A 17140-nucleotide genomic window follows, 5' to 3' on the forward strand; every position below is an offset into this window, starting at 1 on the left:
CTTTTCTCCCAAGGTCCATGAGCTCAGCTTTCACCCTTTCCACCATCACATACCCTCAAGTCTAAGTGCAGACATGTCTTTCTATCTCACACCTGAGGGGCCTGATGATGGGAGACGATGGAGAGCTGCTCTCATGGCTTCGGTCCCGTGCATGTGGTGGGGCCCCTACTGGCTGGTGTGTGGTTCTTCTTCCCTAGTGATGTTGTGTCTCATTGGTTCACATTGGTCCATGGGGGTCTCGGGAGCCAGGGTAAATCCCATCAGACGTCTGTTTGGGTTCATTTGTGAAAGCCTCTCACCACACCTGTAGGACCCTTCCTCGTACGTTGTGCCCGGGTATCTGCAGCTAGTCCTTTATTTCCTTAGAAGCGTTGTCTGGTCTTTTTCCCTTTCTTCTCTTTTGTTCAGCGAGCAAGACAGATCGCTTGAAATCCTCTCTGAATAATGTAACACTAAACGAACACAGCAACAAACCAGTGTCATGTTACCTCACACACATCCTGGCAGGGTGGTTCCCAGGCAGGGCTCCTAAATTCCCCCAGAATGAAGTGAAATTACTTCATGGCCGGTGGATTCGCTGTCCTTCCAGACCTCCCTAGCTCCAGAGCAGAAAGGCAGGTGTGTGGCGTCCGCAGCCAGAGCGACGCTGGTTTTCCGCAGGGCTGCTGTGCGTCCTGGCCGGGAGCTCTCACTCGTCCCACGGGAGCTGTGGGCTGCAGATGCACACAGATGATCCTCAAACTGAAGCTCGTTTTCTTCCTAAATGTGCTATAATGTTCACTCTTCCTTTTTGCGTGAGACCGTCAATTCTGAGAACAGAATGGTTTCGTCTTTAAGGACACGTGAACCTGCACATGAAGTGTGCTAATGCCTTTGTACTGTGTCAGCTCCTGCCAACGAAGGTACCAGCTCTTACTGTCACTTCCACAAAGGGGCTTCCAGACTCCAGATGTGCTTAAATTAACGTCAGGGCTGGTTTGCAAAGGAGATTTTGAACTGAAAACAAAGACTTATCTGAAGGGTCTGTTCTCACTGTCAGAAATCTAAATGCACATGCACTTTTATAGACTTACCTGCCTTCCTTTGGAAGACACAAATCTATGTTTTTGAAAGCCTTCCTGTATCTCAGAACAGGCTAACATGTCTACAGCTATGGACTGTTGTAACTTATGGTCCTCTCCCAGCTGAACAGAAACAAGGAACGTCATTAAGATGATCGTGATAGGGTGCCTGGGTGGCTCAGTGGGTTAAGCCGCTGCCTTCGGCTCAGGTCATGATCTCAGGGTCCTGGGATCGAGGCCCGCATCGGGCTCTCTGCTCAGCGGGGAGCCTGCTTCCCTCTCTCTCTCTCTGCCTGCCTCTCTGTCTACTTGTAATCTCTCTCTGTCAAATAAATAAATAAAATCTTTAAAAAAAAAAAGATGATCGTGATCATTTTACCCCTTTATAAACACCTAACACTCAACAAAGACAATGGCTGCAAATAAAATAAAGCCAAAAACGTTGCCCACTAGAATACAGCATTTATAGGTTTGCTCCTTTCCTTTTAGTGTTTTCTCTTCTCGGAGAGTAAAAGGATCTTTCTCTAAGGTGGTTTCATCCACTCAGAGCATGAGTGACAGTGACCTGGTTCATAGGGAGTGTCCTCAGCCCATGTGTTGGTCACACGGTGATTCTTTATCCCCTAACCCTAGGCTTTTCCAGAACCAGGATAATCAGGAGAAGGGCTGCCTTGGGAAGCTTACACTTTATTGATTCCGGGTCATTCTGAGATGGATCACCAATTTCTGGGCCAACTGGAGAATCACATTAACTTACAATTACTTGAATTCATTTTGTAAAGCTCATCTTTGGGAAGCACTTAAACACTCCTATCTCAATTCTCAAGATCTCTGGAATTGAGGCAAAATCAGACATCCCTGGTTCTCCAAATTCCAAAACAAATTTTTGAACCTTTTAGGAGCTAGGATAATTTTAGAATGAACGAGAATACTGAGAGGACCCCAGGACCCCAGAAATCTCTCATATGAACCAGTGTGGGTTTCTCAGCCCAGCCAACGTTGCTAGGGCTCATAGAGGTTGATAGACCTGGAGCCCCACTATGAGACGGTAAACAAGCAAATCCTATGAAGCACAAAAAACGAATAAGGACACACTGAAATAGGGCTAACGAGCCTGTACTTGTGGCCAACTCTGCGATGAGATCTTTGTCTCCTCACCCCTGAGTGACTCAGGAGAGTAAACGTTCCGCTAACACTAAGGGATCTCAGGGTTGGTTAAGCAACACCCTCAAACAGGACTGTGGGACACCAGTGGCACTTTTTATAGTCCCTCAGCTTAGAGACTCACCTCATCTGTGCTTCCGGGGAGACCAGCACCTTAGCAAGGGGTTGCTGAGCAGGGCTATGGAGTGGGGTGGCTGGAGCTGAGGGAGGCGCAGGCCTGTTGCTGAAGCCGGTGGGAGCCGAGGTCCGTCAGCCTGAGGTACAGGCGGGAAGCACGAGAGACGTGTGTTTAATCACGCTGAGCACATCCTGTGGGTTTTATTCTAAAAACCCACTGAAAAACCAAAACTGAAAAAAAAAAATGCTAAGGAAATTTTCTCTCCAAATTACTTTTTCTTTCCTGTACTCCTGGGCAATGCTTGCAGAACTGAAGGTGATGTGTGACTCAGCCGTGGCTGGCCCTGGGCCAGTGCCCGCTAGTGGGATGGGGTTTTGTTTCTGGTGGCAAAGGGGTGGGTTTGTGAGTAAGGAAGACCGTTTCCACGACTGGCACAGAAAGGAGCAGAGTGTGTTGTTAACAATCTTTCATTTCAGTTTTTCTCCTTAATATTTGCTATTGGATTATAATTTATATACAATGAAATACACAATTTGATGTACACTTGATGAGTTTTGAAAAATGCGTACACCATTTAACAAACGCCGCGGTCAAGACAGGGAACATTTATAGCTTGAAGGAGCTTTATCTGCTTCTCGCCAGGAATCACAGCTGCTGGGGGCAAACCAAAATCGGGGGGGCATTGCCACATATGAAGTGGGTGTGCACACCTGTGAGTTTTGTAACACTACCTTCTGTCCCACATGTTTGTGGTTATGGACTTGAATACTAGTTCCTTTGTAGTTAGAGAGCATGGATTATATTAGTTCAACATTTTGAAATTTGCTGACTTAATTTGTTGCCAGTACATGGTCCGTTTTGGAAACATTCAAATTTTTCCTTTAATGAAATGAGTATTCCACAGTTTTTGCATGAAGTGTTCTGAATATTTCAATTAGACCCATGAGATTGAACTCACTGCTCATGTACTTTGTGCCCTTCCTAATTCTTGCCTTAACATCGTCTGCTCTGAGGGTTGCCTACCTCTCTGTTTAGTTAAGACAGTTTTCATGTCCCATGAGCAGGGGCTCGCACATTTGAGGTCTGTATGTTCTCCTGGTGAGGTGATGTTTTGTCGTCCTTGAGTCTCACTCCCTCTCTGTGTCTGGCAATACTTGTTGCTGAAGTCCGTCTGTCTGGTTTCCGTGTGGCCAGCCAGCTCTCGCGTGCTTGCTGTTCTCACAGCCCATCTGCTGTCTCCTCTCTCCCAGCTGCTGTCTCTGTGTCTGAAGAGGACAGCCCATGGTTGCACCTCCCTCTTCCCTTCATCTGGACAGTAGACAGCCCAGCTGAGGAGCTGACATGATTTACTTGACATAAATTACTGGTACAGCTGGACCAGTCCATCCTATTCAATATCTATTGTTTTTCCCACTTCTCTTTCCTACCATTTTAAGTATTTAAAAAAAATTCTGTTTCAGTCACACTAATGTCCATTGTCTATAACTTTGAGTTTGCTTGAGCAATAACAGTATCTGTCCTTATCTTGTCAGGCTCTACTTAGAGTCACGAACATATCACTCAATGGAAAATCAAGAATTCCCCAATAGTAAAATTCTATTGACTTCCTGTTCTCTGTTCTGTAGCTGTTACCTACCCCTTCCCTGGCTCCTGACATGCTGTCTCCTTCCAGCTGCTTCCACATGTTCCTTCAGGTTCCATTGTCAGCTGGTGACAATGAACCGGGGGTGGTTTTCTTTTTATTAAATGTGCATGATTTTGCTGAGTTTCTGGGATCTTTAAGTTGATATTTTCCACTGAAATTTGGAAAATTTTCAAACAGTATTTTGAAAACATTTGACTATAGTTGACAAATGGTATTACGTTAGTTTCTGGGTACCACATGGTGCATCAGCCACTCTACACCTTTTTGCAGTCTCACCGAAAGTCTAATGACTGCTGTCCCCAGATATCACTCTTGGGAATGTCTCTGGGGAACAAAGTTGTCATTTTGCTTGTGTTCCACCCGCACTACACCTTGTAACAGGTGAGTAAATACAGACACGTCATAACGGACAAACAGTCTGACATGATAGAAAGTAACTGGTAGAAGGCCTTGCAGTTTAAAAGAAAAACTTGTAAAATATTTTATACAGAGAGAAAAAATTACATCAACATCCAATCTTTATTTTAATGGAGTTTATTAAACGGTCTGAATTAAATGGACACTTTCTTAACGTGATTAAAATGCACACACAGCCCCACAAACATGTACCCAGATGCACACACATACACACATGTACACACATACAGCTACAGTTGAAACACTAATTCTCACCAAACTTGACAACAGAATAAGAGTGTGGATTATTGCTGTGGTATGCAACAGCTTCTGGAAGATCTAGCCAATGATAATAGAAGAAATATTAAAAATGATAATAAACATTGGAAAGGAAGAAACAAAATTATACCTATTAGCAGACAACATCACTGGTTTCCCAGAAATCCTGAGAGAATGATGGTGGTGCTGAAGGCATTATCTCTGCCACAAGTCACCTTTGTCAAAGGCACGCCCACAAACACAGCACTGTGGGTGAGCGCCATGGGTCAGGCTGTGTCCCCCCCATCCACACGGCAAGTTCTAGCCCCCAGTGCCTCAGAACACAACTTCCTCCAGACACAGGTCATTGCAGGTTTAATTGTTAAGATGAGGCCACCACAGCAGGTGTCCATCCATAGGACAGGTGTCCATCCATACGGAGAGGTGAGCTTGCTCACAGATGTGCCTAGGATGGCCTTGGGCGCACTGCTGATGCTCGCCCAAACCAGGAACCTGCCAAGTGTATGTGTCCTGTGACCCTGAGGAAGTGATACTGATCCCGGGACGTGCTTCCCGATGGCCCGCCCAGAGGGACTCTGAAGTGGACCGGCGTCTGCCCAGGGTGTTCAGTGTGGACTTGCTGCCTGTGTCCAGGGGCTCAGGGCCTCACCTGCGTGCAGCTCTGGATGCTCCCGGCTGGTCCAGGACCTGCGGGCAAGCCTCCAAGCTGCCAAGGGGCTCCCAGACACGGACTCTTCCCCATGGCCCTTGGGGACCAGCTTCCTCCTCAACCGGCCTCTGCCCCAGATGGGAAGCCGCCGCTTAGTTCCTCCTGTGTGTCTGTGTAGCTCAGGGGCCCATGGGATCAATACCCTTCAGGGAATTCTGTGAATTTAAATCCTTGTTTCCAGCAATTTCCAGCTCCTTAGAACCACTGAAATGGGGTTTCCCTTCCCACCACTGACCCTGCAACCTACCAGCAGGCTCACTGCCATAGTCAACACAGAGTTGTCTGCTTCTCAGGTTTCCTTTGTTTGGATGCACTTTTCATTAGACCTGAGCTCTGCTTCTATAAGAGCTTGTACCCTTCAAGCTCAGAAGGGGAGGGAAGTGAGGACATGCACCACATCCTGTCCAAACGAGGGCTTTGTCATGAGCTAGTCCTGCGTGTCCCTGGGAGTCTGGTTCTGGAGCTGGGGTTGGAGCGCTGGGAGGGGACTGGCTGCAGAGGGTTCCTGCTCCCCCGTGAGGGGGCAGCTCTGCAGGTGTCTGACTTAGGTTCTGTCTTGGGGCTCGAGGACTGCCCCCCCACCCTGGGCGGTGGTGCTGACTCAGCCTGGGGTTAACCAGAGGGGTGACAGTCACTGGCATGTTCAGTGATCTCTGGGAAATCTATTTCACCAAATGCTGACAGACTGTATTTGGGAGAGCTGCTATAATTATGGGATTTTAATGCAACTCAGGTAGGGTCCTGGGTTATTTTGCATGCACCCCTGAAGACCAGCCCCTTCCATGGCCATAAATCTTCTCAGAGACTCCCTCCTACATGGGAGACTCTCCAGACGTCCCTTTAAGGATTCATAAGACATTAAATTATACTTCAGATCTGGATTTATGGCAAATTGGCCTCCCCCGTGCGGGGTGCTGTGTGTCGGCTCACAGACAGGCTGCAGATTTATTGGGTGGCTGTGGCCAAGTGGTTGGGGCACCTGCTGGGAACTTTCTGCTCCCTCCTGCCAGGCAGCTGTCTCGAGCCTCTAAGGGACCTCTCTAATTTTCCCAGTTAGGTCTGAGCCTCAGTTAAGAAAAAGGGACACCTCTGCCCACCTCATCCTAGAATATATCCAGAGAACCTTGTTGTTGCCATGGCAATTCGTCGTGGTGTGGAAACCAGTGGTGAGTGTCACTGTCTGCATGGACCTGTCATTTGTCATTTTAGACTTGCTGAGGCTGGCTGGGCGTGACCTCCCCCAGAGCCTCCTGGGACCCCGTGGGTAAGGGCCTTTGTTTCCACCAAGAGGGAGAAGATGGTCGGGGTCACAAAAGGAAGCTGCAGTCTTCAGTCCCAGGCATGTAGTCCTTCCTAGTCTTGGCTCCAGGACGTGAATGGCCCATGCTGTCATCTGGTGACTTATGCAGATGCCCTGAGAGACTATGGCCCTCCTGCTGGAGAATGGGCTGGTCCCAGCTGGGGAGGAAATAGCGCTGAGAGAGGATGGGCAGAAAACCATATCCAACACATGGTCTGTGAGTGTCCTACGTGCCAGCCCAGTGGGTTGACTGTCCCAAGAATGTGGTCTGACAGGTGCATTCTGCATGCGCCCGACTCCCGGGCCTCACCCTGTGCCCTTCAGGGCCCCCAGAACAGGTCTACCTGACAGCCGATGAGGTCTCATTTGCAGAACAGCCTTTACACAGTGGCCTGCAGAGATCAGCCGGGTTCTAAGGGCACAGAAGATGCAGCCCCTCACCAGGACAGTGCTTTCCCCTGGCATGTGCTCCAGCAGCCCCTTCTCAACATTCACATGGAGGCTACGCTAACATGCTGGCTTATGAGTGAGTCACCCATGGTGAAGACTTGGCAGAATCGGGGAGGCCTCCACGGGAAGGGTCCCCCTGAGCACCCAGAGTGTTCCCTGCCATGGGCCCCGGGTGTGCCCGGGTGTGGTCAAATGCTCCACTATCTCCGGGGAGGTCCTAGCCGTCCACAGCACCTGCTCAGAGCATCACGGTGAGCAGAGACCTCTCCAGTCTCATTGGAAAAACAAGCAGCATCCCTTCCTGGGTTTCCGAGGCTGGTCCAACCCCAGCCAGCATGCGTGAATAAATGCATAAAGCATACTCATGCATAATTCAGAGTAAAGGAAATAGAAATGTCCAGCTCACATGTGTGGAGAGGTTCAACCTCACTACTATTCATAAACACATGATCAAAGAGACACAATCTTTCATTTCATATTAAAACTTGACAAACATATGGGAAAGTGCTGAGCTCACACTTTCCTGATGGGATTATGAGTTGTTTTACCGTGCGTAGGACCGGTCAGCAAGGTCCATCAGAGTCTACAAACATGCACACAAACCTGTTAACTCCTACCAGTTGGGGGGAGGGGAGTGTCCACACCCTCAAAGCCCAGTCCTGTCTCAGGAAGGTGTGGGGACAGTTAACTCCCAGTGGCCTTTAGCTGCGTCTGCACATGCAGTTTAAGAAACTATCATTAGCAAATTCGACTTAGCATGCTGCCAAAGGTGCACCTCACCTAGCAAGGGAGCGGGCAGGGCTGACCACGGGACCAAGGACCCTGAGGGCCTGGCGTACTGGAGCAAGGAGACATCCAGGGGCGCCCCGAGGCACCGCCCTGCTCCTTCCCTGCTCATTACAAGGCGGGCCCTGTGGGGAAACGGAGATGAATAGCTGCTCCAGAGGAGTTCTCCGAACCTCTGCCCCTGGCTCTGCTCCCCCTTCTTGGCCTCTAGTTGGATGACCGGGCACCTGGAATGCAGGCTTCTGACTCCCCGGGGTCCCAGCTCTGCCCGTGTTTCTGTGGCCCCTCAGTCCAACCGCCAGTAAATCTCTGGGTTCCTCTTCATGGGCTTGAGATGAGGGGATGTACTAATCTCCAACATGTCCCACTGCTGTCACACTCCATGTCCCACTCCAAGGTGACTGGGGAGAATCAGCCAGATGTGGGAAAGGTGGTGGCACAATACAGAGCCCACCTACCCACAGAGCCCACTACCCATAGGGCCCAACTATCCACAGGGCCCACATACCCACAGGGCCCATCTAACAACAGAGCCCACTACTCACAGGGCCCACCTACCCACAGGACCCATCTATCCACAGGGCCCACTACCCATAGGGCCCACCTAACTACAAGGCCCACATGCTTAGCTCCACTTTTCCCATTCAGCATCTCTGCTCCTTTCCCCATGTCCTCTGGCAACACCTCTCACTTCAAGGTTCATCTGGGAGCCAACTAGGAGAGAAGGTGCCCTGGGAACAATGGTTAGGAAGGGGAATGATGAAATGGGGAAGGGGCCAGGAAGGAAATGTTACCAACTCATGTCTGGGGGGTGCATGGAAAACACAAAAGTCCAAATCCAACAGGGGATTCTAGAAGGAGCAAGACTCCTCGCACTGGCTGCACCACCCAAGGGCACTACTCTGGGTGTTGATCACTGGCACCATTGATCACTGCTGGGAGAGTCCTGGGGGACTTCTGCCCAGACCAATGCCAACCCCCAGGCAAGGGGTACCCAGATGTCTGCCCCTGAAGTGGACCAGTGTGCCTGAAGATGGGAAGTACCCAGGGAACATTTGGAGGTGCGCTAAGAACTCCTGCTCTGTCTGTCCCTCCAGGTCACCCTGGGGTCATCCACTTGTCATTGATTGTGAAGAAAGTGATCTTCAAATCCTAGGGGGACAGAATGGTAGACCCACCGTATCAGGTCTCAGAAATGCACTTCCTATTTGAATTTCCCAGCAAGCTCCCAGATGCCATGTTCCATTAAGAGAAGGAGGTGTGGGGTCCAGGAATGGAGGGATCAAGCTGCAGAGAGGAGAAGGGAGACTCTTAGCAACAGTGTGGTCCAGACATGGACCTGTGGGCATGTCCAGATAGCTGCTGGGAGAAGTACTGCCCTTGGCATGGCCTCCACTGAGCTGACCCAGAACTTTCCCCAATGAGCTTGGGGACCATGCTGGTGGAGGCCCTCCATGTGCTGGGTGCCACGTCTGTCTGTTTAGGTCACTTAACCTGGGCAGCTGCAAATAAGCCTGTGACCCCGGGCTACATGCAGGTGCACCAAGGGGGTCATGGACAGGCCCCCAATGGGGGTGACTGGGGGCAACTCCTTCAGGTGTCATGGGGGCCCATGGGGCAGCAGAGGCCTGGACGGGCAGCCTTGGAGAACTCCAGTCAGCCATCACTCTGACAGCAGCCATAGAGCAGGTGGCTCCTGGAGTTTGAGTCTCTGCACCAATACCGGGGTGGGAAACTGAGTCAGTATTTGACCCCACATAGAGGAGGCAAGAAGGAGTGGCTCCCCAGAGGGCCCAGGAAGCATTTTGGAGGACTCTCTGGGCTTCTGAGGCCTCGCCGTCTCCCACCTGGAGTGTGGAGCTGACTGCTTCACATGGTCATTCCTTTGGAAGATTCTAGAAGCCTCTGGAAGAGTTTAGAGGACCCTCATACCAGACCCCGGTACTCCCATAGAGGAAAGGACTGCTTTCCCCAGGGATGCCTTGATCCTGGGTTTACCCTCATTTCTGCTTCAGTCTCAGGTCCTTCAGAGTAACCACACCCTAACCATCAGAACTAACTGTAAACTATTTTTAAAGTTGTGTATTTTGGGGGCACCTGGGTGGCTCAGTGGGTTAAACCTCTACCTTCAGCTCAGGTCACGATCCCAGGGTCCTGGGATCGAGCCCCACATCAGATTCCCTGCTCAGTGGGGAGCCTGCTCCCCAGCCCCCTCCTGCCTCTCTCTACCTACTTGTGATTTCTCTGTCAAATAAATAAATAAAATCTTAAAAAAAAGTTGTGTATTTTAAGTAATATCATATATACTTATATAAATACATACACGGGTGCATCTACATAAATATTGACAGTTTGGGGGTTTGAAATATGCATAAAATTGAGACAGACAACAGCCATCACACAAAAGGCCGGCAGAACACAGAGGCCCTCCATGTGCATGCACCATCCCGGAACAGGTTCAGGGGATGCAGTCAGACCCTCTTACACCGGAGTGGGGGGCGGGGGGGGGCGGGGAGGCAAGCTGGAATCGCTAACATCGACCCTGACAGGATACCAGCTAAGGAGCTAGTCAGGAAGGTGAAGAATAGGATTATCATAGGCTCAGTCCAGAAGAAAGCACAAAGGGGAAAAGGGGCACCGAGCAGCAGAGCAAGAATTAAACATCGGGGTCTCAGTCATTTCACGCCATCGAAGTGGGATGTATACTCCAGTTAAAGGCAGACATTTCTTTCTCTGAATGAAAATAAAACAAATGAGTCCACTTAGAGGCTGGTCTTACGGGATTCCTAAAAGTGGAGGTGATTTAATGAACATCTTGTATAAAAAAAAATTGAAAACTGGAACAATACACTAAACTGAGACAATGTGGGCTGTTTGAAAGATTGCCTGATACAAACAGGGTATTGCAGAATGGAAAATGGGCAGGACAGAATGATCCCAAACGCGTGTGCCCATGGGACGAGAAAGACTATTGAAAGTGGCTGGGGAGAGCTGCTTGTAGGTGCACTGTCAGTGAAGATGGTGCCATGCTGACTGTAATCGAGGAAATAACGGTGAAATTGCCATTCCTTCAAATCAGGTCCTCTCGGCCAGCAGAGCATGAATGGGAATTGAGTAGAAGGGACCTTGTGTTTCCGGTGGTGCTTGGAATATTACTTCCTGGGGGAGGATTAGAGGGAGTCTGGTTTCTCTTTCACAAACTTTGTTTCAGTTCAAGAATAATTAAGGACACGATTTTCTAGTATTTCTATAGAAAGTCAAGTTTTTGTAAATGTTAATTGAATTTCCAGTTTCTGTGTTTACAAAAACTGTTTGGACAATTTTCTGTGGATGTTTTCTTGGATGTGATAGAATTTCCTGTCTAATTATGTGTGTTGAGTATGCTATTCCACTTGTGACATTTTAAATTGTGGAGAATTTTAGGTTGCACAGATGTTTGTTAAAGGAAACAAGTCAGATTCTAAGAGCCAGCCACAACCTGAATGTCAGCATCGCTTTCGTAGTACATTCATTCAGATTAGCATCAACTTGAATTTATTTGTGTATTGTCTTAATCCACAGTCCGTCATTCAAAATTGGGTCTTTTGATACAAATAAATTGCTCTGCCAATGTGTTCATCATACTTCTAAAATCACATAAATTATTTTAGTGAAAAACGTAGACAAAGACCACTGTCAGATAGTTTCCTGCCCAGAGGGTTGTGCTGAGAACCCTTTCTTCAGGCTCTGCACTGACTGGGCCTGGGCTCCACAGACAGCTCAGCTTCCGTTCTACACGTGACTCACTGGAGAGGGGTTTGGCCCACACCTGCCTGCAATGCCTGTTACGTTAAATAAAAAGTTACCCAACTTTTAATTGTTTACCAAATCCATTAGATAGGAACTAGATTTGCAAAAATGTTTACATGAGGGGAGATTCAATTTCTTATGTTTGCATGAAAAATGTAACTGGCTTTCGTCATTTCTCGGGGAAAGCCCTGGAGTTAGGGCTTGGGATGCCACAAGGGTGAGGATGTGGCAGTAGGTACACAACAGATTAGTCCTGTTGCCCTTGAATCAGGATCAAGTATGACCTGACGAAACCATGACTTGGACACATTGGATTTCCTTCTTGTCTGAGGGTGTCTGACCAGCACCTGCCTTGGGTGGCACCCAGCAAAGCCAGCTGGCCGCCAGCTCCGAGCCCACTGAGGAGGCGAGCCCGGGTGGGGACAGCCTGAATGTATCCCACTGACACTGTTTCTGTAGGGACACATCTCTTAGCACCTTCCCAGCCTAGTGCCTCTTAATTAAATCAGTGTTCTCAGATTTTGTAACCCCAACTTGTAGCCAGCAGAAGATTTAAGAAGGATGCTAAGGCCTTAAATTTACCAAATGCAAATTAAGAAAAATAAATTTTGCTCACTTTTTACTTATTAAAAAAAGCAGAGGAGAAGGGAGTTGAGGGAAATTGGAAGGGGAGGTGAACCACCAGAGACTATGGACTCTGAAAAACAATCTGAGGGTTTTGAAGTGGCAGGGGGTGGGGGGTTGGGGGAACCAGGTGGTGGGTATTGGAGAGGGCAAGGATTGCATGGAGCACTGGGTGTGGTGCAAAAACAATGAATACTGTTATGCTGAAAAGAAATTTAAAAATTAAAAAAAAAAAACAACAAAAAAAATATTCTTTGGGGACATCTGGGTGGCTCAGATGGTTAAGTGTCTGCCTTCAGCTCAGGTCATGATCTCCGGGTCCTGGGATCAGGTCCTGGGATTGAGCTTCATGTTGGGGTCCCTGATCAGTGAAGAGTTTGTTTTTCCTTCTCCCTCTGCCTCCTGCTCCCCCTGCTAGTGTTCTTCCTGTATCTCTCTCAAATAAAATAAAAAATATTCTTTGGTTCTTTGTTAAAAAAAAAAAAAAAAGCAGAGCATATTGTGAACTGACTTGTTCTTTCCTCCCCCATCGACACTGAGAATATCCACACAGATTCCCACCATTTTGATCAATCCCATTAACCACAACTTGCTGTGTGGTGGATATTAATGACCCATTCACTTACTTTGAAAAGAATTATTTGCAAAATTGGCAAATTTGAATTCTCTGATTAAAACATGTCTGATAACCTCTTGGATGTTTGAAAAAAGGCAGGGCTGTTGACCTCCATGTTTCCAGAGCTGACGAATCTGGGCTTCGTTGGCAAGCTGCTGCGTTTTGTCCCCTTGAGAGCTGACTGGCTCTGCCCAGAAAAAGGAGAGTCTGATTAGGATCTCACAACAAGACTGTTGTAGGTTAATTTTTATTTCCTTCAAGGCAGATGGACTTTATGAGCTTTTGTTTAATTATTATCTGTTGGTCCAAATCAGTATTTTTAAGCTGACTCCTGATACAAAATCTCTCCTAGGTGGGAGCGTTCCAACTCACAGCAGAGATGGTCAGCTCCACATGAAGTGAGAGTGGCTGTGGCAGTGGTGATTCTGCCTGCAGTACAGCAGAGAGTTTGATTTAAGACAATGATCAATTTTGTGCTAGACTGTCTAAAATCTCATTGTGAATCCTCATTCGTCTTCCAGTATTTACGTCTGTGTATCATACGCGGTTATCACATGAATTACATAAAATTAACTGAAATATATAAAATATTTTAAAAAATATTTGATTCTTTTGTGAAAATTACATCAACTGACTCTCCATTTTAAGAAAAATTTCCATTTGCTGTGAATTCCTCAACAAGCCAGTATTATTTACAAGTAGATATTTAATGTTTGGGTCCCTTGGTGGATGTAACTTGAAATAATGCTAACTTCTTTTACTCCTAACATTTTCCTCAGTGGAGTTTATTTGCTGAATCCGTGCTCATAGCCCTGTTGCAAAGAGAAGGGGAACAAGAGGCTTTTGGATAAATGGCACATTAGATTTCTGGCAGGACATCGCAGAAAGCTCAGGAGGCCTGGGCCTGGGGAGCATGCCACTGCGGGAGGATCTAGAGTTGCTGCCTTTTACTTTAGAAACTTCGTGAAAGGGACGCTTTGTCCTTGTTGTACCTACACCATTCCTTTGAGGATGGAGAGTCCTTTTATTTATTTACTGCTTTCTTAAATAATGTTTTTGAGAGCACAGATTGTATACCACAGTGTCATTAAAAGATAAAAAATTTTCAAACAATAAATTAATGGATATTTTCACAAGAAAAATAAGACCAATGTATGCAGCCTGCAAAAGTCTGCTTTTAAGATATTGACTCATGTCGGATAGAAACAAAGGGATAGAATGAGAACCACCACACTGATGGTAGCCTCTAACACTGGAACACCACTGCCACACCGGGCCTGGTCCTGATGGCCGTGTCGTCAGCCCTTGGGCCTCTGAGCACCTGTGGTGTGAGCCGTTGTGGGCAAGCTGAGCACTGGGAGCAGGTGGATCCTGGGATCCCCAGCCCCGTGTTTGCAGGTAGCACGACCAGCCAGGACAGTGTCAGAGGCTGTGCGCTCAGGGAGCGGTGGTCAACTCGTGGCTACGGGAGTCAGTTAGTGTGTGTTGAACAAGAATGAGTTTGATTAGGAGAAATAGTGATCCTGGAGGAGTGGGAGGAACCTGGAAAGGGAAGGCGAGGGTGGGATGACTGGCCTGGCTCCGGACCCCGAAGACAGTGGGGCGCATGCCAGCAAGTATTTGGAAAAGCATGTTGCTGAGCACAAAGTGTTGGCTCTAGGGAGCTGGTCCGAGCAGCTGCTGGGCACCCACATGGGAGGCCTAGCAGAGAGGCTGCCTGGTGGACACAGAGATGTCCTCGGCTTCACTTGCTCTAGAGCCTTGAGGGGCCCACGGGTGTGTGGGTGTTGTCAGCAGGTGACAGGACAAGCGTGGACGGATGGAAGCACGATTGGAAGCTGCTTCCCATGTTTTGCTCCTTCTCTGTGTCTGTGTGTACGTCTGGGCAGAAGGAACCACGCACACATCCCTGAAGTCTGGCTACTCACAGCCACTGTGGCTCTGTGTGTCTCCTGGGTCCCCTGCTTCACACACAAAGTCCCCATACTTCCTCAGAACATGCCACAGGGTCCGTGCCAACCAACCAGCCTTCCTGTCACTGACCCACAGCAACCTTCTTTCCTCTGCCCTGAAACCAACTGCTTCACCCACAAAGTCCCCAGACCTCCTCAGAACATGCCACAGGGTCCGTGCCAACCAACCAGCCTTCCCCTCACTGACCCACAGCAACCTTCTTTTGTCTGCCCTGAACCCAACAGCAGATGGGTCTTTGACAGCCTGCATTTCTGGAGACACTTCACAGACACTGGAATTTCCCTATTGCATGAAAATCTGATGACCCTAATCCACTTCAATCAGCCCAAGCCTCTGACCATGCTGCCATTCTCCACAGCGTCTGCCTCCTCTTTCACAGCTAGATCGTAGCAGTGACCAGATCATTTCCCAGCTCTCCTGTCCTTTCTCAGGACAGGGTTGCACACCGGACCCTCCACCAGGGAAATTATGGAGCCCCCAGCGTGGTTGAAGCACATTCCACACCCTTTGCTCTGGCGCCGCCACTTTGGGCAATGGGATATTCACAGGGGGCAGGTCTGGCCTGTGCCCTCTTGGGCTTCTGCCACTCCCTAGGAAAGAGCCCCCTCCAAGAGTTTCCACCCCCAGCCCATGTTGGTGGGCCTCCAGGGAGCGGAGAGTGACACCCAAACATGCAGCGATGCTGTGAGAGCAGCTGGTCAGCGGAGGGCCACTTGGGGCAAAGCTGACATCACAGGAGATAAAACAGTGCATCTCTCCATGCCTGTGAGGCTGTGGATGCCCCTGAGGCTGTGGACACCCGCGAGGTGGCTTCCAGGCAGAATGTCAAAGTGTGAGAGACACTGGGCACAGACCTGAATGATCCTCAGGTGAAGACGGTGTCTCAAGAGAGGAGGTCTGAGGCCTCCTCAGAGAAGTTGTGCCCAGCCAAGTTCAGCTGGACACAGGGCCCCACTGCAAGGGTGAGACCAGCACAGTTTGAGTTCTGCACCTGCCGGGGACCACCCTCACCTCGCTCCCACCCCTTCCTCTTCTAGTTGGTCTTCCCGGAGCTGAGCCTTGCTGTTGTTCTTCCTGTTGTTTCTTCTGTTACTGACACACGAGTGGCATGACAGTCTGTAGGAATTGGGGGTCCGACTGTTGACCTGCGGAGCCCTATGTGGTGATCGCCAGGGTCGCTTCAGCTCGCCGAGCTAGCGCCTCCTGCTGGTGGTGAGAATAGTTGAGGTCTCCCGGCTTAGCTGCTGTCAGGTGTTACTCACTGTACCTCTCACCGTTGAGTGCCGGAGACACAAGGAGCCCGTTGATCTTACGGCGGGAAGTCTGTGCTCTCTGAGCAGCACCGTCCCACCCCCAGCCCCACCTCCACCGAGGGTGCTGATCTCTTTTACATAGAGCCCACGCACAAGTCAGGTCGGGGTCAACCTCTGTCTCTGTTGCACTTCACACGATGCCCTCAAGTTTCCCAAGTTGTCACAGACAGATCACAAACAGCATCCCTCCTGTGTCCACTGGCGTCCCCCTGCATCGTCACACACCTCTGTCCGTGCACCGTCTATGGACACACAGGCTTCATTTAGGGGTTAGGGATGCAACATGTGAATTTGGAGGGATGGAGCACAATTTAGTTCATGACACCCATGTTAATGTCTGGCATGTTGACTCTCCCACTGTGTGGGTCTGTGTCCTGATTCCATAGTGTGACTGAGTGCCACTCATAATCTACTTGAATTGGCTGAGGAGGGGGTAGGTATTTAGTTGGATGTAAATGGCTTTGTTGAAAATCAATGTTTTCTAGAATATAGAGGACAGAAATGGATAGTATGTTTTATTCTTTAAAAAAAAATTCTACCAGGAAAATTTGATATTTCCATCATCCGCTCCAGAACATGAAATTCTGTTATTAAAGACCTCATTGTTTCTCTTCAAATAGCACATGAGACCTGGAAATATAGTCTAATTATCTAAAAGGACTGTGTTATAACCAATGATTGACTATTACATTGCTCAGGTAGGGAAAAAAATCATATTGGTGCATTTAATTTTGTTGAGTAGTGAGCAGTGACTTCTTTCTGACTAATGCAGGCTCTTCCGGGGTCTTGGCTGCTGGGAACTGTGCTGCCCAGACCACGGGAGTGCACATGTCTCCTCACGACCAGATTTCGTGTCCTGGAACCAAAATGCATGGGCGGGACCTTTGCTGTTGGTGCTCACCATAGCAGGAGAGAT

This window comes from Lutra lutra, chromosome 3, assembly GCF_902655055.1.
Source record: "Lutra lutra chromosome 3, mLutLut1.2, whole genome shotgun sequence".
Taxonomy (NCBI): domain Eukaryota; kingdom Metazoa; phylum Chordata; class Mammalia; order Carnivora; family Mustelidae; genus Lutra; species Lutra lutra.